At 29.3% G+C, this 24,744-nt stretch overlaps 2 long non-coding RNA genes across 9 annotated transcripts; both read left to right on the forward strand.

Moving 5' to 3' along the window:
- The first annotated feature begins 189 nt into the window (after positions 1–189).
- LOC145754856 (uncharacterized) lies at positions 190–6,010 on the forward strand. 8 transcript variants are annotated; one of them, XR_014284165.1, is made up of 5 exons: positions 190–1,519; positions 3,422–3,471; positions 3,995–4,893; positions 5,392–5,448; positions 5,582–6,010. It is a non-coding gene; the product is annotated as an uncharacterized LOC145754856 (long non-coding RNA). The 8 variants fall into 8 exon arrangements; XR_014284163.1 differs by lacking the exon at positions 190–1,519 and adding an exon at positions 1,597–3,290; XR_014284161.1 differs by lacking the exon at positions 190–1,519 and adding an exon at positions 1,597–3,193.
- A 3,617-nt stretch (positions 6,011–9,627) lies between these two features.
- LOC145755460 (uncharacterized) lies at positions 9,628–11,752 on the forward strand. Its single transcript, XR_014284204.1, has 3 exons — positions 9,628–9,765; positions 10,167–10,620; positions 11,420–11,752. It is a non-coding gene; the product is annotated as an uncharacterized LOC145755460 (long non-coding RNA).
- The last annotated feature ends 12,992 nt before the right edge of the window (positions 11,753–24,744 follow it).

Genomic DNA, 24,744 nt, shown 5'->3' on the forward strand with positions numbered 1-24,744 from the left:
ATTAATAAAAAGTGACGTCAACCACGACTTGTAGATTCCCCACGCGCGAAAATAAAGTAGCATTGTGACGTAGGCAGCTTAACGTCGCATTTTAAACAAAGCGAAGTGTAGCTGATCGTGTGTAGCAGAGTGTAGCAGAGTTACAAGTTTAACTAGACCTATTCAGAGCATAAAGAGAGAATAATATTTGCACAAACAGCTTTAACAAATATGTGATGTCAATTTACTTTACATAAAGCATATAGCTTTATTAAATAACATTTACCTATTCAAGCATTTTTTAACATACCACTCTTGCAGCAGTTTACTTTGACAATACAGCTTTACATTAAGACAAATCGCAGAGCGTTTAACCACTATAACATAAAGTAAAACAGTTTTAAAATTGTACAAACTCTATCTCAATGTCAAAATATAGTTTGTTAAATAATGTAAGAGATAAGGCTTAATGATGTATAACGTTAGAATAGGTAAAATAAAGGCCTTTAATTAATTAGTATAGGGTTGTAGCCTGGTTGGTACTTAAAATTTATGTTTGCAGATATATAACAAATATATTTAAATTTATAACTAAAACAAAAAACGCGTACCTGTCAAGTTTGTACAAGGTAGCTAAGAAGTTGGCAGCAAAGAAGTTGGCAAAATCAGCGTTGGCAGCAAAGAAGTTGGCAAAATCAGCGTTAACGGCAAAAAAGTTAGCAAAATCAGCGTTGGCAGCAAAAAAGTTAGCAGAATCAGGGTCAGCAGCAAAACTATTGGTAACGTTTAGTAAGTATTTGTCCTTGATTAAAAGCACTTTTTTTAAAAAGCAAAATTTAAGTCTATAATCAGCGATAAATAGTTATACAATAATAAAAAAATTAAATCAAGGTGCAACCACGGCTAAAGGTGCTCATATAGAGGGGAAAATAGTAGCATTTGGGAAAGCTGCACCATGGCTCGGGTTTGGAATTGGGCTTGGCGTGGGAATTGTTGCCGCTGGTGTCGGGTTGTATTGCTTATACAGAAAGGCCCAAACAGCGGAATAAAATATAAAAACTGATTAGAAAAAAAAAAAAAAAAAAATTTAATTTTAAAGTTACAGTTTAAGCACTTAAAAAAAGTATTGCTGTGCTAATAACAAGTAGATTTAAATACTTAGGTAAGAAAATACGTTAATTTATAGATTTGAAAACTGCCCATCTAGTAAAATTATATGCCAAAAAAAATTTAAAAGATAACGATTTTAAAAGCAAACATAACACTTGATTTATGTTAGCCTTAAAATATATTTTATGTACAAAATTATTTTCACTATAGAGACTCTCCAGTTTGTGTTTTTAATAATGAACTTTTTAGTTATACCTGCAATTTCCTGGGGATGTGTAATTGCCTTATAGTTACGTGATGCTGTTGCTCTACTTAATTTGTTTAAATGTTTTTTGTTTTCTTAATAAATTATAAAAACTTTAACTAGGTTTTATAATTTTCCACCTGCTGTCACCTCCAGTAAATTTCAACATTTTAAAGAAACAATAAGGTAACATGTTAATAATGTAGTTTTATGATAAAAATGCTATATTTTTTGCATATATGTTTTAGTTGCATAATTAAAACTATATCTTAATAGGCAAGTTTATACTTGTTAGCAAATAATGTATTGATTAAGTGGTCAAAACAAGAGATGAATTCAGAATTTTTTCCAGACAACACAACTATAAACGTTTATCTTAACAACGGTTGTAAGGTATTCAAAATACACGGCAACAACAAATTGCCAATATATAGGGCAAAACACCCACATTTCTTATTAAATGTGATTAAATGTTGATATAAAACAGCAAAACTAACAGGATTACAAGACACCATAAATAGACTATGTTGATTAGCTAATAGAAGGTGGGTGGGGCAAAATATTTGTGAAAAATATCACCATAACAACAGTTCAGAACAACCACACATACAACGGTTCAGACAACGCATTATGCCAAACTAACGACATTGAATTGTAACATATAAACTTAAACAACAATTAAAAAAGAAAATAAATACGTTGACAAAAAATTAAGTTTAATATTTTACGCATTTTAAGAACACCGTTTTTTTATTCGATCTTAAGCAAAATTAAAAAATTGTTCACATTTTGTCGTCCAAACATCATTAAAATAAATAATTTTAATTTAGCACTTAATTAACGCATGACCAACACCCAAAAACGTTAAAGAATATATTGTTTTGTTTAATGATATGGTTACGCTTTAGGCCAACACGAAATTGCACCAGTAGGTTTTTCCCCTTATAAGAATATCCCTATAATAAAAGCACAGAAAAAGTACCTTAGTATAACCTCCCGGCAGGTAACGAAAATGACGTCATCAATATATTGTTGAATTTGGTTTTGTTAATCTTCGTTTCAGTAAGTAAGCGTTGTTGTTTAGAATCGCATACATTTAAAATATAATTTCATGTAAATTCTTTTAATTTTTTAACTTACCAGTAGACACATATATATTACTAGAAATACCATTGCAATAAGGTTAACGTTAGGTTGCTGGCAAGAACTTACAAAAATCTATTTCATAATTTTGACCAAAAGTAATGACAAATATTTATTCTAGATGGTTTATCGAAAAACGGAAAATTTTAAAGTTTTCGACATTCAGAGTAGGTCTACTAAATAGATATATTCAAAAGTTTAGTAAGACCTGGGTATTGTAGAAAGTTAAAAGCGTTTTGTAGAAAGTTAAAAGATATTGAAAATTGTATATTTGTAGTATTTTGTATATAGCTAACAACAGTATTATGCAGATATATTTTGGCTCGTAGAAAATTTAAGGTTTAAATAGGGGTTCGGTAAATAAAGTAACTAAAAAAAATTTAAAATAAATGTTTGGGGATATATCAATTATATAGCTAACCACCATAAATATTGTTGAAAAGAATTATTTTGCTTGCAGAGAATTCAGGGTTTAAATAAGGGAATTATTGGCAGTGTTCAATAAATGTTAATATGGGCAAAAATTTGATTCAAAAAATCGGTTAAAAAAGTTTTTTATATAATTTATATATTTAACACTTTATCTTAATTAAATCATTTTAATTACATCTTAATTACCTTAAATCATCTTCATCAAAGAGAAATAATAATTTGTTGATTTTTAACGCTCTACCTTACCCGGTAGTTTACAGGGAAAATAATTCAAAACAAAATTAGGTATTTTTACGTTATTTTGTAGTTCTAAGTAAAAGTAGAAATTTTTACACGTTTTTAAGGTTTTGTCGGCTGGAATTTAGAAGGTTACAAGATTTAAGTAATTAACTTACTAAAAGAGCATAGTTTTAATGTAAACAATTTTAAACCAAGTTTTTTAATTATAAAGTTCAGTGCCAATTTAAAGTGATAAACTACATATGTTCATTTTATATAAATTTGTATTCGCAGAAACACACCAGATCGCTTATTCCGATTCCAAGTTCAAAAATACAAGCAAGGTAACGTTACTAGACGTTTTTTTTTAAATTGCCGCGTTATTTTTTTTTAAATCTTTAGCGAATAACAACTGCCGATTTCAAAATTTAAAATCTTTAGCGAATGAGAACTGCTAATTTTAAATAAGTTGAATGCGCTTTTTTCTATTCGAGACATAAAAGAGAGTGAACAACATCAGTACAACAAAGCTTTAAAGTGGTAAATTTAAAGTGGTAAAAGCAAATATAATGCATTAACGATCAGATATAACCTAATAGACAAATTCGATATGTTTAAGCTTTAGTAGGGTATGCGTTTTGTAAAAGTTATTAAAATTGGTATATTCGTAGCTTTTTATATATACACTGTTAGTATTGCGCAGATATATTTTTGCTTGTAGAAAAATCCAAGGTTTAAATAAGGCAATTATACGCAGTGTTCAATAAATGTTAACTTTAAAAAATATAGGACCGAAAATGTGATACAAAGATTCGGTAAATAAAAAAAAGAGTCTCTCTGTAAATTAATTTCGCTTTTTTATTTTAGCTTTACCACCAAGGAAAAAATATTTTACCCGTTCAGTTAAAGATAATTTTAAAATAAGATATTTAAAATGGCTTGTAGAGATGTACACCAAATTAAAGGCAATCAACCTGAGCCAAAAGCAATCGATCTGAATCAAAGTCAATCAAAGTTAAATATGGTTTAACTAACGATTTCACAGAAAGGTTATTTCACTTTTTTAATACATTACAAAATAGCTGTTTTTGATATACTTTGCAACACAAAAATATGTTTAATAATTAGACCAAATTATTGTTTATATGATGCAAATAAGTTAAATAAAAATGTTTTTTCGCTTTTCCATGGCTTAAAAAGTTATACCCCGAAATGTAAAGAGTTTTTTAAAGACACAGAAAAGCAAACATGTTGTTTTTTCAAACAATTTTTAAAATAGTATATACTTATACTTGCATGCCCTAACTTCTAGTTAGCGTTATTTACATTGCCTGAGCGTTTTTAAGCTTTTATGTAATCGCCAATAAAAGTGTAAATAAATGAAATTTCCAAACAACTGAGTAATAATTATTAACAAAACAACTATCAAGTTTGCTATTTTAAATAAAGCGACAACGTCAGATCGATAAAAGCCAAGCGTGACTTGGTTTCCGTTTGAATTTGATCCGATGTGGTTTAAAAAAAACAATAAACTTCGTATTATGTTACATACGAACCAACAAAGTTAAATATTAAAAAACAACTTCCCTGTCTACATAGAATTTATAACAAAAAAACTAAAAAGTTTGTATTAAAAATAAAGTATAAGTAGTTTAACTGCCACAGTTTTTATTAGTAAAATACAACCCAAGTTACAAATATTAACTTTGTTATTTATACGCACTCCGATTGCGTGCCAGTTAATAATATTTTAAACAACAAAACAGGTTTGTTTTTATGCCTAAGCTAACCATTGTGTTGTTTTGTTTTTATCGTTAGAAGAACCCACAGAAAAGTGATGTCATTTCTAGCTTGCAAAACGTATATTAATGAGTTGTTATAACAATCCGTGGGTTTAATTACAAATTGTTATAACAATCCGTGGGTTTATTTTAAAACATTACTTTAAACATAAACTTAGCAAAACAAAAAGGAAAACTTTAGAAATAGGGAGTACACCCACCACAAATAACCGGAGTACAATAACTTTTTCCCAATAGGAAAATCCCAAGTGAAAAAATATTCTCTGTTTTGTATTTAACATTGATCTTACAAAAACGGTAGCTATTTGAAGATATCAGTTTTTATGACATACACCAGATCAAACCTTTAAATTATGTTTAAAATCATAACGTTATATAGCAAGTAAGGTTTAACAGATAGAGTTATTTTATGTTTGACGCTTTGTGTATCAACAACATAAATTAAACCAATATTTTTTGCAGAAAAGTTAAGTTAAAAATACTACAATTAACTCAAGCAAAACAACATGGATAACGAAAGTGAGTATGAGCAAATATTAATTTTAAAATTGCTGGGGTAATCTTAAATGTAATTAAATAATACAGACTGGTTTAAAATATAAACAGGTAGAAAGAAGCTTATTAAAATAACTAAACGAATTTTATTTTTTAGCAATTTCTATAGGACTTTTGGGTCTTACACTCAAAGCTACTGGGGTAAGCGCAATCATTATTGCCGGAGCCGCCGCCTATCTCATTGTTGTTAAAGGTAGCGAACTCTATAAACATTATTGGTCCCAAATATGTGCCTGGTTACAGAAAAACAAGGGAATCACTGAGGATAACGTGAAAGTAAAGGATGCTTAAACTCAAGATTAACAATAGTTTTTATGCTTATTGTATTGCGTTTATATATAGGCTTTTTTGTCGCTGTTTTTATATCTACACTTGCTTTTCCGCTACTGAAACTTATATAAAACTTTTACAAATTCAGGATTTAGTTAAGTTAGTTGTTTTGCAACACGAAATTTAAACGTAAAGACAAAGCATTTAGTTTTGTGTATTATTATTCAAGTTATACATTAAACTTATAATATAACTACCCTGTTGTGTATTTGTTGATATAAATAAAATTAAAGTAGTTAAACAGTGTTTAAGTGTTTAGAAATTAACAAAAAGTTTAATAAAGAAGCAACTTTTAACACAATAAATTTTTATAGAAGCTATCATGTTACCTTTCTTTAAAATTCAGTAAATTTATAATTACAACATACAGCTGGCATCAAACAAAGGCAGGGTGATAAGAACCAGCCAAAAATTTCCCATACAGCGAAGTGACGTTAAAATTTACATAAATATTCCCCAGATAGCAAAGTAAAAAGAAAACGGGTGTAAAAAAGACTTAGAGGGGGTTAGGCTATTCGTTATTAAATACATGCTCGTTCATATAGTCTCGAATAGTTTTAAACATTAAATAAATATAAAAATACGAAATTTAAACCAAACGCACCTTTTCAATACAACCTGACATAGATTTTTTTAAACTATTTTTACTTTTGCATTTATAAAAACAAAAAGTTTAATAAATATTGCAATTTAATAACCCTTTTTATGATTGGCATTTTAATTGTTGTAATATGGGCGCAACTTTCAACTAATATTTGCACATCTTAATTTAACTGTGTACATATTTATGAATTTGAGGTTCTTAAATAATACAATTCCATTGTTATTCGGACGACGAGGTTAAGCAAAGAGTACAAATACGTCACTAAAATTGGCAAATATTTATATTTCGTTTACTTTACAACAAATTAAAGGACTTTGATATTTGTGGTTGGCGTGTATTTAGAAAGCTATATAAGACAATGACGATAATCTTTTACAGACATTCTTGGTGCTTTAAAAGGTTTTAGTTAGAGACACTCGTATGCAAAATTTGCAGCAATACTTATTTGAGGAAAATTAAAGAATTTACAACAAAATGGTAGCTCACTGTAAGTAAATGTATTAAAAGTGGACGATATTTATCTATTTATATATAATTATTTTTTAGTTCTAGTCGTGCAAAAAAAATCTGCTGTTTGTGGTGCGTGGGTAAATTATTACTATCATGTATTAGTTCAAAGAAGTGACCACATCCGACAATTAAAACACGGACCATAAGGCAGTTTATTTTTTTTAAATGTGTTTTTTTAACTAATCCTAATTTTTTTAGTAATTCCAGTTGTGGGCTTAGTTATAGCAGCAAAAGCAGCAGCTACACCAGCAATTGTAGTAGCACTGAAGACTATGGCGGTCAAAGCGGGTTTTAGCTTTGGTTTGTGGGCACTACAAAACATTGAGATAAAGAACAATAACATGCAGGAACATTAACATGCAGAACTATACTGATTTACAATTAATTTTAACTTGTTGTATAAACTGTGCAATGGAAATTTCAGATAATTTGTTGCTTTATTCAATATATCAGCTTTGAAGATGTGTTGTTCTTAATATTATTAAACATTTAATCATAATATAATAGTTGGATTTTAAACAAGAAGCACCATTGCAATAACCTGTTAACGATTTTTAATTTTACTCATCTGAAATAACAAAAGCCCGGAAAAATAAAATGTTGCTCGCAATGTATTTAATTTTGTAACCTCAATTAATATTAATAAAATTAAAAAAATAATAAAAAAATAAGTTTTTTGGTAGCTTTATTTTAAAATTTTATGTTTAAATAAGCTTTTAAAAGGTTAATGTGTGTGTCGTTAGGTGAATTTTTGAAGGGAGCGTCCCACAAACACCACCCGAGAAAATACCTAAGAAAAAGTTCTTAATTCAATATTAAACGTTCAGTTGACGTAAAAAGGTGAATTTTAAAAGGGAATTCACCTTTAAAATATCACCTAATTTACAACAAAGTTTTTCTGTTGTTTTGCAACATATTTATTGCAAATGTAATAGGTATAAAATATTATGCTATCAACTGTACTAACAAATATCATAAAGTGTAACGTCCTTTTAATTTGATTATCGCTATTTAAAAAGTTATTCATTTAATAAATTAATTGATAAAAACACGAACCGAGTGTTAATAACTATAAGTTTAAGACTACATTTGTAACTTTAAAATAGATAGTTACTATACTTAAATTATGGTTTTTAATAAAAGTATATTTTAAATTCTCTATTTGGCAAATGCTACATACGCAAATAAAAATTTTATTGGAATTTCTCGCGCCTTTTTTTGCTTTTATGAAAAACTTACGAAAAAAATTATGTAACTTTGCGTAACGATGGCTAGTTTAAAAGACGGGCAGCTAACGTCCAAATGCCATTTTTCGAACATCAACTAAGGTTATCTTGTTAGGCGACCTATTACTTGGTAAAGTCTATAAAACATTTAATAATTCCATTTAAACGCCTCTTTAAAACTAGAGGTTTTTATATTTAAAAACGAAGGTTAAGAGATTTATACACAAAAAGCTTCAATTTTAGGTTTTAATACAGCAAAGTAAAAAAAAATGTTATTAATTATATTGAAGACAAGCAACTGTATGGATTTATAATTCAAAAAATAACCGTTTTTACCAATTAGTCAAACATTAGCTTAAAGGTAAGAAAGTTACCATTTTTTTAAACTTTAGTAAGATTTAAAAACTTTTTTTTATATTAATTTATTTTCAATGTAAAAAGGTCGACCTCACGACCTAAACATAGAGTAACATATTTGTTACTCGATAACGAAAAGTAAGTATGAGCAAATATTAATTTTAATATTGCTGGGGTAATCTTAAATGTAATTAAATAATACAAACTAGTTTAAAATATAAACAGGTAGAAAGAAGTTTATTTAAATAACTAAAAGAATTTTATTTTTTAGCAATTTCTATAGGACTTTTGGGTCTTACACTCAAAGCTACTGGGGTAAGCGCAATCATTATTGCCGGAGCCGTCGCCTATATTATTGTTGTTAACGGTAGCGAACTCTATAAACATTATTGGTCCCAAATATGTGCCTGGTTACAGAAAAACAAGGGAATCACTGAGGATAACGTGAAAGTAAAGGATGCTTAAACTTAAGATTAACAATAGTTTTTATGCTTATTGTATTGCGCTTATATGTAGGCTTTTTTGTCGCTGTTTTTATATCTACGCTTGCTTTTCCGCTATTAAAACCTATACAAAACTTTTACGAATTCAGTATTTAGTTAGGTTGTTTTGCAACACGAATTTTAAACGCAAAGACAAAGCATTTAGTTTTGTGTGTTGTTGTATAAGTGTACATTAAACTAAAATTATAAAATGTTGTGTATTTGGTTTGAAGTTCACCTACCATTAGGTGAACTTCAAACCAATATAGGTTACCTTTAGTTGAACTTCAAACCAATATAGGCTACCATTAGATGAATTTAAAAAAAACACCTCATTAAAATATTATCAAAAATACGACAAAAGTTTTGAAACGTATTTACTTTATTTTTTTTAAACGGAAAAATGCGTTTGTAACAGATATAAAATATTATGCTATTAACGGTATTCATTCCGTAAAACATGCAACGTCCTTCTAGTTAGCCCAACATTAACAACCTCATATTTATATAACGTTGAACAATGCAATTTTTAATATTATTATCACGTGACCTGTATTACAAATTATTTGCCAAATTGCGACGATTCAACAACGGAAAAAATCGCTTTCAGAGATTGTGACGTCGTTCAATGTCACGCGCAGTATGACGACTTCCGATACTTAATGTTCAACTTTTAACCAACAAAGACAAACGAATTGGCAGATTTTAACAAAAAGTTTAATTTAGTAAAGGATATTTGGTTACTTATATTAAATACGTATGGAAACATCAAGTAAGTTAACTAAGTTTTTTTAAACAATAGTTCAAAGAAATTGTAGTAATACTATAAATGGTGTTTTCTTGTAAATACATTTATTCTTAATACGAAAAGGTCGTCTTTATTACTTAAACATAGAGTAACATCAGTTACTCCGACCCAGTCTCGAGTTGCCTATGGCAGTTTGGGATATTATTGATTATAAATGCCTAATAATTAGGCTGCTGATTAAGTGTTGGATTAGCAGGAGTTCATACCGTTTATAGCACCTTACCTAAGGGTGCTACAGCATAAGAGCAGTGGGGATTGAACCAACGACCTTATGGTGGTGTAGCAAGTGTTATTGCCTTTTGCCACTCCACCACGCAGTCAGTATAATATTATTAATAAGAGACACACCATTCAATATTTTTAAGGTATAATGGTGGCTTTTGCTGGTGCAATTTTAAAAGCAACTGGATATTGTGCTTCAATTGTCGCCAGTGGTTTTGCAGCAGCAACAGTTGTGCTTTCAGTTGGGGCTGTCACATTCGTTTATAAATATGGAAGAGAAATTATTGCTCGTGTTTGGAGATCGCCAAATCAAAAAAATAAATAAATTTTTATAACAATGAATATCACTTTGTATATTGTGTAGTTATATGTGTCATCATTAACCTTTATTATGACATCACATTATATAAAAATGGGATGCAAGGTAGTGCGCATAAGACATATATAGAAAGTGTCTGAGTTGTAGATCCCACATACGCATAAACAACGTATCGTTACGACATAGACTGCTTTATAATCCAACAAAGACAAAAAAATAGTCACAATCTAATAGGGAATCTTATCAAGTGAAGAATATCAGAAACATGGCAGCATCAAGTAAGTTAAATCGAATTTTAACTTTGTTTTTATAAAGGTTTTAAGAAAATTACAACCATATAAGTTTGCTGTTTAGTTGAATGTTTATAAATTTATCACGACCAATGTAACGTAAACGTTTTCTGGAGCCTGTAGGTTTCAAGTGGACTAATAAATGGTCTTTTGCCCTTAATGTATTTTTATTGTAGTGTTACCGCCTTTTTTACCATAATTTGTTGCCCTGAACCTTATTAGGCCTTCGAATACCTTAGAAAAAGAGCGAGGCTGTCTGGATAGCGTGTCGGTCTTGACGTATCGTAAAGTGAATCTCTGATAGCGTTTTTAATGTATTTTAACGTGTTTTTATATATGTAATGTTGTACGTTCTAGTGTTTTAGTGTTGAACCATAAGCTTACTTGTTCTTAATAATACAAGTTTATATAACAGAGTTATCTAAATTGGTTTTACGGTGAGCCGTTAAAGTACCTAGAATTTTACTAAATTAGGGGGATCGTCTCGTCCTAATAAACAGTTCAGGGTAACGGTTAAATGCAATTAGAACTCTTAATATATCACCACCTAAACGTTAGGCTAGATTACACTAGATGATCGAACTTTATAAACATTAAATATTAGTTGAATCGACTTGAGACATAACTTGGTAAAGTATTGGCAAATTGACTTGTGATTTTAACGCCCGTAAGACCATATTATTTGGCCTAAAACCTAAGCCGTTTACCTAAATTTTTACATTTTTTATTTGAATAAAAAAGATAAAAATATTTTAATAAATTTGACTAACGAATTTTAATTTTCAAGCTATAAAGGTGATTGTTGCGAGTGCTACTTTAAAAACAACTATAGAAGCAGCTGGAAGAAGTGCTACACTTCTTGGAGGTGGTTTTGCTTTGGGAGCGGTTGTACTTTCTTTGGGAGCTGCTGTGTTTGATTATAAACACGGAAAAGAAATAATCTTCGCCGTTGAAAATTTGAAATTGCCAAAACTTAATTTTGGAAAAAAAAATGTTAAAAATGAATAAAATTTAAAACATAATCTCTCCAAATACAAAAATGACTGAATTGTAAACTCTAGAAATATTTCTTGTATAATCTGTATCTTTTAATTTATTGTTTAATAAAAATATTGTAGAACCTACAACGAATATTAAAAGAAAGTGACGTCAACCACGACCTGTAGATTCCCCACGCGCGAAAATAAAGTAGCATTGTGACGTAGGCAGCTCAACGTAGGCAGCTCAACGTCATTTTAAACAAAGCGAAGTGTAGCTGATCGAGTTACAGGTTTAACTAGACCTATTCAGAGCAGAAAGAGGGAAATAATATTTGTACAAACAGCTTTAACAAATATGTAATGTCAATTTACTTTACACAAAGCATATAGCATTATTATATAATATTTTACCTATTCAAACATTTTTTAACATAACACTCTTGCAGCAGTTAACTTTGGCAGTACAGCTTTACATTAAGACAAAGCGTAGAATGCGTTTAACCACCATAACATAAAGTAAAACAGTTTTAAAATCGTACAAACTCTGTATTAAAGTCGAAATATGGCCTGTTTAATAATGTAAGAGATAAGGCTAAATGATGTATAACGTGAGTATAGGTAAATTAAAGGCCTTTAATTAATATATAGAAAGAGGGCTATTTAAAAATACAAGATAAGCTTTACAGCAAGTTTTGTTTATAACAAAGGTCACGTGATAAAAAGTTATATGACGTCAGAAAGTGTATTATACTTGAATGAGGAACCATATCATATTACAAAAGAACACAAAGTGACTTTAAACTATGCACTATTTAATTTCGTTCCTATCTTATTACTAACATATTTGTAAAGTTGTCGGCAATAATTTAAATAGCTTAACAAAAGTTTTTTTGGATTGTGTAAGCTGGCAGACTATCAAAATATTAAATTAGGTTCATTTTGGATAAAATAACCATTATAAGTAAGTTTTAACGTAAGTAGTAGTGCTTTTTAACAAGGCTTTTATAAACCACATATTACGTTATGTTTAAAAACATTGAGCAAACAGTAATATAAGCTTAGGGACAGAATAGGAGGTTTCTATACAACAAACTACGTGATATATTATAAATATAACATACAACAGTTAGGCGGCTTGGTTTTAATTATATTACTAAACTAGTTAACTTATTTTGTGTTTTAGAACCAAGATATTAATTATTTCATTTAATAAATTGTGAAACGACCAACTTAAAAGCAAGAGTAAGTTGTAATTTTAATTTATTTAATATTTTTTCTAAAATTAAAATCGTTCTAAAAAACGATATTTATAGCAATTTTGGGTTTAAAATTGCCCTAACAACGGCTAAAAAAGGCAAATAAAAAGAGGGTCAAGGGGTTTAGTTGCCCTAACAACGGCTAAAAAAGGAAATAAAAAGAGGGTTAAAGGGTTTAGTTGCCCTAACAACGGCTAAAAAAGGAAATAAAAAGAGGGTAAAAGGGGTTAAGTTGCCCTAACAACGGCTAAAAAAGGAAAATAAAAAGAGGGTCAAGGGGTTTAGTTGCCCTAACAACGGCTAAAAAAGGAAATAAAAAGAGGGTTAAAGGGTTTAGTTGCCCTAACAACGGCTAAAAAAGGAAAATAGAGAGGGTCAAGGGGTTTAGTTGCCCTAACAACGGCTAAAAAAGGAAATAAAAAGAGGGTTAAAGGGTTTAGTTGCCCTAACAACGGCTAAAAAAGGAAAATAAAAAGAGGGTCAAGGGGTTTAGTTGCCCTAACAACGGCTAAAAAAGGAAATAAAAAGAGGGTTAAAGGGTTTAGTTGCCCTAACAACGGCTAAAAAAGGAAATAAAAAGAGGGTTAAAGGGTTTAGTTGCCCTAACAACGGCTAAAAAAGGAAAATAAAAAGAGGGTCAAGGGGTTTAGTTGCCCTAACAACGGCTAAAAAAGGAAAATAAAAAGAGGGTCAAGGGGTTTAGTTGCCCTAACAACGGCTAAAAAAGGAAATAAAAAGAGGGTAAAAGGGGTTAAGTTGCCATAACAACGGCTAAAAAAGGAAAATAAAAAGAGGGTTAAAGGGTTTAGTTGCCCTAACAACGGCTAAAAAAGGAAAATAAAAAGAGGGTCAAGGGGTTTAGTTGCCCTAACAACGGCTAAAAAAGGAAATAAAAAGAGGGTTAAAGGGTTTAGTTGCCCTAACAACGGCTAAAAAAGGAAATAAAAAGAGGGTTAAAGGGTTTAGTTGCCCTAACAACGGCTAAAAAAGGAAAATAAAAAGAGGGTCAAGGGGTTTAGTTGCCCTAACAACGGCTAAAAAAGGAAAATAAAAAGAGGGTCAAGGGGTTTAGTTGCCCTAACAACGGCTAAAAAAGGAAATAAAAAGAGGGTAAAAGGGGTTAAGTTGCCATAACAACGGCTAAAAAAGGAAAATAAAAAGAGGGTCAAGGGGTTTAGTTGCCCTAACAACGGCTAAAAAAGGAAAATAAAAAGAGGGTCAAGGGGTTTAGTTGCCCTAACAACGGCTAAAAAAGGAAATAAAAAGAGGGTCAAGGGGTTTAGTTGCCCTAAAAACGGCTAAAAAAAGAAATAAAAATAGGGTAAAAGGGGTTAAGTTGCCATAACAACAGCTAAAAAGTGGGTTAGGGGTCTGGTTAGGCCTTGAGTCGCGTTTTTGTAAGAAGCAGTAACCTTGTAAAGTACCAAACTTAAATTATTTTCAATTTTTTTCATATTTTCTTTTTTAATATTAGTGATATTATAAAGCGGGTAAAATCGGGCTCGTAAGGAGAAATAGCCCAAAAAATTAACAAAATATCAATTAATTAATTAATTTTATATTTTTTAGTGGGAAACAACGAATCGTTTTTCGTGGAGGCTTCTAATTTTGTAACAGTCCAAGCAACCGGAGCGTCATCCGTCATTCTATCTATTGGATCGACTGTACTTCTAATAACAGTAGTAGGAGTTATAGGCTACCATCTATTACCTATCTTAGCTTGGTTTTTGGAGATGCTACCAGCCCTTGAGAAAACTTTACCCGTGTTTTTGAAAGTCATTGGGGCATTAGGGGGTGTTAGTAGCGTCAAATCGATCGTTTAAAGGGGGGGAAAGGGGGTGTCGGGGGGTATATGTAATTATATGTAAGCTGCAATCATTATAAAATTATTTTTAGGGGGTTATTATTTTAACCCCCTCCCAAAAAAAAAAATAAAAAAAGTTTATTTAATGTTTGTTAAAGCAATATTTATGCTTTCTTGTTAACTGTATGTTATTTTCAATATTAATTTCTTATTATAATCATAATCTGTAAACTTGAAAAAAATCAAAAATTAATAATTACTTAATCATTTAAAATGCCAACAAAAATAGTAAATCATTATCTTATTATTATTATTGTTATAAGTTTCATATCCATTGTTATCAATTGTTTAATGACAATAAGAAATTCATAGTTTAAAGTTTATGATTGCTTTGTTAATATAACAATACTTATTGTTCTAATTGTCAATTTTTATGTGTTAAATTTAATCATAATTATCAATAAAAATATATTGTAATTTAACAATTTCTGTGTGTTTTTATAATTAAATATTAATAATTACTTTAAAAATATAATAACTTTTATAAATTTCTTCAATTTTCTTTACCCTAAATTTATATTTAATCTGAAAAAATATCTAATACCTAATTTAAAATAGGATTTCCTTTAGAAATTGGATTTAATTTTAGATAACAAAATATTTAATCTTTTATGTAATAAATTACATCTGAATTTAACCTACGACCTTTTCTTTTTAATCTTGCTTTGAATTCTAATTAATTTTAAGTGCACTCTTATTATTGAACCAATTGCATGATAGTGACGTCATAGTGCAATGAAGCATCACAATGCCGATTGTGACAGAGAAACGAGCTATTTATTTTCTCGTATGCCTTATGTTATTTAGGGTTCAATTTTTTGCGATATATAAATAAAAAAAATTTAAAATTTTAGTTATTTTAGAATAAGTTTAGATCAGGTATTAGATAGATTAAAATCTGAATAAGGTAATTTAGAAAAATCTATTTAAATATTAGAAAAAAAAGTTAATATTTGAAATAACCCGCATTAAATAACATTTATTAAATCAAATTTTTAAAATAAATGCGCTGTATAGAAATCTTAGAAATTAGCAAGGTTTTTATTAAAAAAACATTAAATCAAAAATAGCTAAAAAAAGTTTCAAAATTAAAGATATTTAAAAATTTAAATATTAATTAAAAAGTTGTTATTTTTTAATAATTACGAACAAGAAAAAATATATTTTTTTAAATGATTAATTTCAATTACGCCAGTTTAATCTAATAAGTGTATATATATATATCACCCGTTAAAAATAATATAAAAATGCCACTTACTAATAAATTCTAAAAATTGGCAGTTTTTATCAAAAAATCAATTAACATAAAAAATAAAATTTCAAAATTTACTTAGAACTTCATATTAAAGAAATATTTAATAATGTTATCGACCATTCAAACTAACAAACATTTAACAAACAACATTATGACGATGAATACATCTGAGGGTGATTCCCCCAATCGAGAAGTTACAGAAAGTTTGGATCTAAGCAAAAAATCTTTAAAACGAAAACGCGATTTTCAATCGTTTCATATTAGCCGAATTCTTTGTGACGTCACATCCGGAGAACAGAGCGGCTTGAAATTAGACAAAAATCAAGGAGAAAATGAACGAAAATTCTTAAAAATTGAAGATTTGAATAAAAATAACCAACTAGAAGACTATAACCGTTATTTGGGCGAAAAAAAATACGAAAAAATTGAAAAAGAATCTCAAGAAATAACCCCACAAGAAAATAAACAAAAACCTAATTCAACTCCAAATCAAGAAATTTCATCCAGGTTTGATTTAACGCCAACAAAACCCTTTATTACGTCACTTAAAGTAGATAACGAGGAAGAAAATAAAATGTTTATTACGTCACAATCAAGTCAAGTGGATATTAAATCAAGAAATATATCCGATCCTACAATTAATCTAGAAGATTTTAACGACAATTATCATGCTCCTATGACATCACAAGTAGGCTCAAGTTCGATCCCAGCAAGCGAAGATTTTTTAAAATATTTTTCGAACAAAAATAAAAGTTTTGAAGACGAAATAATTAAATCGCGCTTTCAACAATCGCTTAACAATGACGTCACAAACCTTAGCTCGATGCCAGTGTTTCCAAACCTTCAAGGTTACTCCAGTAATTCAATGTTGCAAGCTAGAGCGAGTTTAAATTATTTGACATCACTTTATCTGACGAATATTTATAAAAACAAACAACATTTTAAAAATTGGGCAGGGTTGCCAACTAATTATCCAACCTTCCAACCCCGACCCATAGAAACCCAACAAACCTTTCAAAATAATCTGACAACACCACAATTTACTACGTCACCGTTTTTAACACCTACGTCACTGGGTAAGGAGAAAAGTTTTTCGGAAACAAATATTGAAAAAGTCGAAAAAATTAAGAAAACTTTGTTTCAACAAAAAAGTTCGGAAAATAAAAGTGGGAACACTGAACCAGGTAACCGCTATTTTAAAAAATTTTTGTGTAAAAAAATCATCATTTTTAATTAAAAAATAGCCCTTTCTATAAATAGACAATAAAGTCTTACTTTTAGTCATTATTTTTAGTAATTACAAACAAGTTAAATCTATATCTAATTAAGCTTATGAACGGTATATATATGTATGTAATTTTAAGAAAAAATATATAAAACTGCAGTTTGTGATGCGTGGGTGAAATTATCCCTGGCAAATATTAGTTAAGAGTTGCAACCATATTATGACAATTAAAATGCCGGCTGTAGGGTTGAGTTATCGACTATTGAATAACAAAAGCAACGTTGTATAAATATTACCAACCCGACGATTAAACGATTATTTCTAAACGACAAAATCTTCAAAAAAACGACAAAATCTTCAAAAAGATCCGAATCAGGATTTGTTCATTCAAATTTAAGGATTTAAATTTCTACTTAAACAATTGCCCTTCTTGCGTCACAATCTCTATAGCACGCATCATTTAACGTAATAACCATATGTTAATGACGTCGCTTATTTGATAAATAGTTTGTTAAAGAAATCGACGAACCGCGCGAAGCCTTAATTGATATTTTATTCTCGTAACGCGATTTGAACAATGTAAACTATGTGACGTAACAATGATCGAACTATGATGTAACAAAAGAATCGCGAAACTCGGAAGCGAACGATGTAATTGTTACGTCATCAAACAAAATGGCGGACAGTTGTAAACCGAGCGAAACTAAATAATGTAAATTTAATGAATTAAATTCATTTTTAGGTTCCAATAAAAAAGACGACGAGGAAAAGAAATCAAAGAAAAGAAGAAACAGGTAAAAATTAATTAATTAAATATTCCTAATTACCCAGTTTTAATTAGATAAAAAATTAAATATTTTAATTTAAACAAAAAAATAATATATTTTTAAAATAATATTTATATATAAACTTTTTAAATAGTTAATTTTGCTAATATTAAATTTAAACTAACTTACAGTGACCATGCCATAACATACTTAAAATCTTTATGTAAATATTAATACTTTTGGCATGTTTTAAATCATGATTTTGTCATTTTTCCCGTCGCATTGTTGTAATATTTATTGTATATCTAATTTAACAACTTTAATATTTAGAACAATATTTACAACTAGTCAGTTGGATGAATTAGAACTTGCTTTCGATAAAGCTCACTACCCTGATGTACAAGCCAGAGAGGAACTTGCTAAGAAAGCTGACTTACAAGAGGACAGAATACAGGTGATTATATCAAAAAATATTTAGGATTTTTTAATCATATTTCAACTAATAATTTTTTCTAATCCTAAAAAAAAATTTTTTTTAATCCCAAAAAAACTAAACATAAAAAAAAAAAATTTAATAAAATTATTACGTCATCACAATAAAATTAATACGTCACTAAACAAAAGAAAAACGTTTCAAGGTCATTAAAGGTCAAACAACGAACTATTAATTTAATAATCTCTTTAAAAATTATTAAATAAATCGATAATTAATAAACTTTAATTTGTTTGTTTATCTCACGGTTTATTAATTAAATATCGAACCAAGTGGCCATGATCGCGATCTATTGTGACGTCATAATTGCTATTTAATTTGTTCGCGATCTCTCTCTAAGGGTATCACTCTGCGTTCGAAAATTAATTCCAAATGTTCGAGATTTAAAAGATCGATGAAAAAGAAGTTTAAACAATTAAACTATTGTGAACAAACAATCAAAATATTATTGAATTAATTTCGCAATCGATTTTAAGATTAAATCGCGCGTGTTTGATTGATGACGTCATATTAGGAGCATTGTTTAAATTAAAGCGTAAGACAATTGAAAATGTTGAAAGATTTATAACAAAATAACAATTAATATACTTAAACAACTTAAGCAGTTAAGACCTCTTTTATAATCGCTAGAACATTAAAGTTTAACTCCTTCAAAGCATAAGTTGTAAGGCCAATTTTTAAATATAATTTAATTATTTTTAAACCAATATGTGATTACTTTTATAGAATATTTCAACATGTCCAAAATTTTTTCTTTTTTTTTTTTCTATTTTTTTTTTTTTTTCTATATTTAATTTTTTTCTATATTTAAATTTTTTTCTATATTTAAAAAATTTTTTCTATTTAATTTTTTTTTAGGTTTGGTTCCAGAACCGCAGAGCAAAATGGCGGAAAAGTGAAAACTCGTGGGGACACAGTAGCGTGATGGCCGAATATGGGCTCTACGGCGCCATGGTGCGGCACTCAATTCCGCTCCCCGAGTCGGTTTTAAACTCGTGTAAAAAAGAAGGTTTTAAGAACGATTCGTTCGCTCCATGGCTTATAGGTAAATTGTAGGGTATTAAATGTATAATAAGGTTTAAAATGTTTCTAACATCACCCTTGACATACCCCGAAATCGGTATAAAGATCTTTGAAAATATGCGATTTTTTGAAAATCTATGCAAAATTTCTAAAACATTTCCATAGCAAAAAACTGAACAAAAAACAGTCTACATATATATAAGAGTGTTTAGTTAAATCATCATTAAATTTTATCTAATATTAATATCTTAAAACTAATATTTTGTTAATTGTAGGTATGCACAAAAAAACGATCGAATCTCGCCAAAAAAACGACAAAGAAACCGAATTGAGAGAACCCCTCAATAATAACCACGAATCTTAGATTTAGATTTTGTAATAACAGTGTTTAAAACACTATATTTAGTCAACCCACCCTACTTAAATAGATTTATTTATGTATGCTGGTAACTATAACCTACTAACAAAATTGTTAGTTATATTTGTAAATATTAATTTACTACCTTTTTTAAGCTGTTTCTTTAACGTTTTATTTTCCTATTTATTGAACTGTGATCTCGTCTATCTTTGTGTCCAAATAAATCTGTGAAAATAAAATAATTATATTTAAAAAAAATGTAGGGAATTCAATCTAAAAAAATTTGACCCTAATTTCGGTTAAATATCATTATGTTGGTTTTCGGAAATATGTTTATTCGGTAAAATAGTTTTCCGTGATATGTGCCAAAGTATATATATAAACACAAGTAGTTTAACTGATTCAACCGGATTGTTACGTCATTTTTCCGATTCATGGAGACCAAAATGGGTCTTAAAAATGCATTACAGGTATAGGAAAAAACACGAATATTTTGATTTATGAAATTTTTTAACATGGGCACCTAAAAATTTAACCAGAATTCTATTAAACTAATATTTTGACACTTTTATATAGGCAGATACTGTTCATAAACTTTGAGTAAAAGTAATTTTTTTTAACAGCACGGTGCTTATTATGTAAACTTGGGGTTATAACCCCATACAACGACCCCCTAAGGTCCCCAGCCTGTTGTTACGAATACTACAAAAGTTATAAAGCTATTGTGACGTACCCCTGCGGTAATAATCAATTTTTGTGACGCAATTTAATAGTATAAAATTCTTTTTTAGTTTTATGTAAGAATGAAATGAAGAAGTAAAAATCTTGTTTAATAAATGAGGCAATATTTAATTATTTTTGATGCATTATATTAAATGTTTAGTTATATTAAGAGGTAATTCTTACTTTATAGCCGCATTTAACCCCCTAAATCATACAATCCTTAACATCATATGTTTAAACAAAACAATATAACGGAAATAATAAAACAACTAATACAATTATATTTAAGAATAATATGTAAAACAATTTAAGTAACACCAGATAGCCTAGTATAACCATATGCAGGAGAGATATTAGATTAAAAAAATAACTTAATTTTTATATGTCAAATAGGTAAAAGATTATTATATAAATTCAATTATTTTAACACATTATGGCCTTTAAGGCTATATTAACTTAGATATAATATAATAATTTAGTTATAAAAACTTTTAAATGCGCTAAATAGTCATAAATATTGCCATCTATGCGAATGTATTTATATAAAAAAAATAAACACTTATTTTATATTTAATTTTTTGCAACACAAGAATTAAATGGTATTAGTAGTTTGCAGGTTTAAAACAGCTACTCTATGACGTAATAATCATGTGGTTTACTAGTCATGAATTATGCATTTGCCCCCTTATTAACATTTAACCCCAACTTACTAAAAGTGAATTTATAAAAAATAAATTTATATTTTTGGTTGGGTAAGTTAGGAATTTAAACTTATGATAGGTTAACTCGTATTGATATGCATGCTAGTTAGTCATATGATTAGTGTAAGTTATTACTTAATACAACAACAAACAAAAAAATAATCATTAAAAAAGAATTAAAAATAAATCTGAAAATAAAAACAACATGACTCAATTATTTGTAATATTTTATTAACTTTATTATAAACAATATGCCGGTTACGTAGATATATGATTAAGACTTTTGCGTAATAACTTTTCATCCACTAAGAAACAAGAAAAAATTTGATATAAAAGCCGGACTTTTTTCTACAAATTTATATTTAAAAAAAGGTTTTGGAAATAGGAAAAATATATTTTAAAACTAGTTAAAATTTTAATTTTTAAGATATAAAAAGTAATTAACCAATAGTTAATTAAAAATAAGATTTTCACCTAATTTTTTATTGGTGAAATTAACCATTTTAAAATACCAACTTATAGATAGAATACAACTTGGGTTAATTGAACTTTAGTTAATAAAAATGTCTAAAATTTGGTGGAGTGGATTTCTGCTGACGTCAGCAATTTTTGCACTTCGTATTAATTTATCAGGTAAGTTAAATAAGATGGCAACAAAAATATTATTTTAAACATAATATAAAATTAATGCGTTCTAAAATCAAATTTGGCCAATATTACTACGAAGAGTTAAGACATTATATTTTAACCTTAATATCGTCATATAAACGTTTATATATCAACTTTCTATTGTCAAAATTGGCCCCAAAAATAAATAATTTCGAATTTTTTTTTTATATTTTTAATGTAAAAAAGTCGACTTTATGACCTTAACATAGAGTAACATCAGTTACTTCGACCCAGTCTCAAGTTGCCTGTGACAGTTTAGGATATTATAAATTATAATTGCCCGGTATTTAAACTGCTGATTAAGTGCAGGCTCAGCAGGAGTTTATACCGTTTATGGCGCCTTACTCAAGAGCGCAACAACATGAGAGCAGTGAGAATCGAACTTAGGACCTTATTTAGTGTAGCAAGTGTCCTGACTACTACACCACGCTAAAAACAAAGTAATTTTTAAATACAATTCTAACCTTTTGCCTATATCGTGATATACAACGAACCCACTAATACGCCCCAAACGAACCGGAAAAAACACTTCCTCATTTCGAAGGAATCAAATTTTAACAATACTTTAACATAAGAAACATCTGTATACACAGATGTTATATTATCCTATGACTAAGACAATAAAATTAAAGCAAATTTAATATAACCAAAACAAGAAATAACAATTATCTGTTAATTAAGACTTCTAGATCAAATTTTACTTAATCACAATTTACAAAATCACCCCTTTACCCTATTAACAAATAACCCATCAACCCACAATCGTTATTTTTACCCCAATATTTACCCACACACTTTTTATATCTTAGATGCGAAATGTTTAGCCTTAGAATGTACTGAAGAATGCGATTGTACGATTTTCGATGAAAACAACTGCAAGACTTGCGAGTGCGGGATCTTAGTCGACGACATGTGCCTATCCGGTATGTTACGTCATCAAAAATGACGTCATATTAAAATTATAAACATTTTAATATAAATTTGGCTTCAAAAAACGCAATATGACATTGTATGAACACACCAATAATGACGTAACAATAAAGCAAATATGACATAAAGTTAATGTAGTTATGACGTAACATTAACATCTATTTATGACGTAATATTAACACCTAATTATGACGTAATATTAACGTAAATATAACATACAATTTAAGACATAAAGTGAATGCAATTATGACGTTGTAATAATGAAGTTATTATGACGTAGAGGAGCAGTACAATTGGATGCGATCGGACGGACGACAAAGAGGTTTATCGAGTGTTATACAGAAGTGGACAAATATGCAAGATGCCGACGGTTTTTGGCGAGTCCCTTACAGCTTTGACGACGATATCGGTAAATAATTTTTTGACATGGGTATATCCTTAATTGAGCAACACTAAAGGAAGGGAGTAAAGGGAAGACTGGAGAGGCTAAAGGAGAAGTTTTTGCAATCATTTTTATTAGGCAGCAAAAGTTGCCAATGGTAAAAGACATTAGGAAAGCATTGACAATTTCTACTGCCAACTAAAAAAGACTGCAACATATTTTTTCTTAAGCACCTCCTTCCCGTCTTTTAGGGGTTCCCTCTCTTACTTCCTGCTGTTAGTATTGCTTTCTTTTATGTTAAGGGAATTCCTAATATAACAACGTTTTTTATAAGCCTTGGAATTCCTTAGTTAACGTAGTGATATGTCTACACGCCATACCCTTGTTTAACTTATAACATTTTTTTTGTATATATCTTTATCTTCGATGTGGGAAAGTCGAACGCGCGACTTAAACATAGAGTAACATCAGTTACTCCAACCCAGTCTCAAGTTGCCTGTGGCAGTTTGGGATATTATAGATTATAATTGCCCGATAATTAAGCTGCTGATTAAGTGCTGGCTTAGCAGGAGTTTATACCATTTATAGTGCCTTACTTAAGGGCGCTACATATGCGGCATTTCATAAAAATATGCAATGCAATGAGAATTCCTGATATATTTGTTGTTTATATAAGCCTCGGAATTTAGACTTGACGACCTATCGTTAATAATTTTTTTTTAATTACTAATTAACGCTTTCGCCTTTGTTGGTTTAAATTTGCTAACTCGGTGATATATAACCTACAGGTCATAGCCTTGTTATTCTTTAAAAAATGGCAACAAGTGTTTTATAAATAAAATATGACCTTAAAAACGAATAACGGATCGCATAACCTAAGTTTAAGTGTGATCGTAATTTAGTTATCTTTTAAAACACTAAAAACCCTAATTTAATTCTTCAAACGTTTTAGCCACGGATGCGGCCGGACGAGAGCGGATCAACGCAGCAGTCGGTGTTTTACAGGCGTTGTCATGTATCCGATTCGATCCACAACAACCCGGTGATTCCGGATCTAATGTTCGATTCGTTAATGGAGGTGGATGTTCTTCTAGTGTTGGAAGACGGAACAACGGGCAATCGGTTCGTATTTAAAGACTGTCAATTAAATAAAAATCCCACTAACAATCGCTACTAAACCCCTTTAAACACACTTAATATATACCCCTTTACCATGTATCCTACCCAGCTTAAAGGCCCGTTCATTAGCTTTGAAGACCCGTTCACACGGCGTACGCAACTCGATGTGCATAATAAAAAGTTGCATAACCATTTGAAATCAACAAATTGATTTACACGTACAAAGTTATGCAAAGTTACGTAAGATTTCTTAAGCAGTAAGCTATTATTACATACTTTTTATAATTTAAAAAGAAATTTGAACAAGAACTCGCAAAGTTACGTAACGTAATGTAGCGCAACGTTAGACTTTCGTGTGGGAGCTTTA

The sequence above is a fragment of the Corella eumyota genome, chromosome 6, assembly GCF_963082875.1.
Source record: "Corella eumyota chromosome 6, kaCorEumy4.1, whole genome shotgun sequence".
In the NCBI taxonomy this organism is placed as follows: Eukaryota; Metazoa; Chordata; class Ascidiacea; order Phlebobranchia; family Corellidae; genus Corella; species Corella eumyota.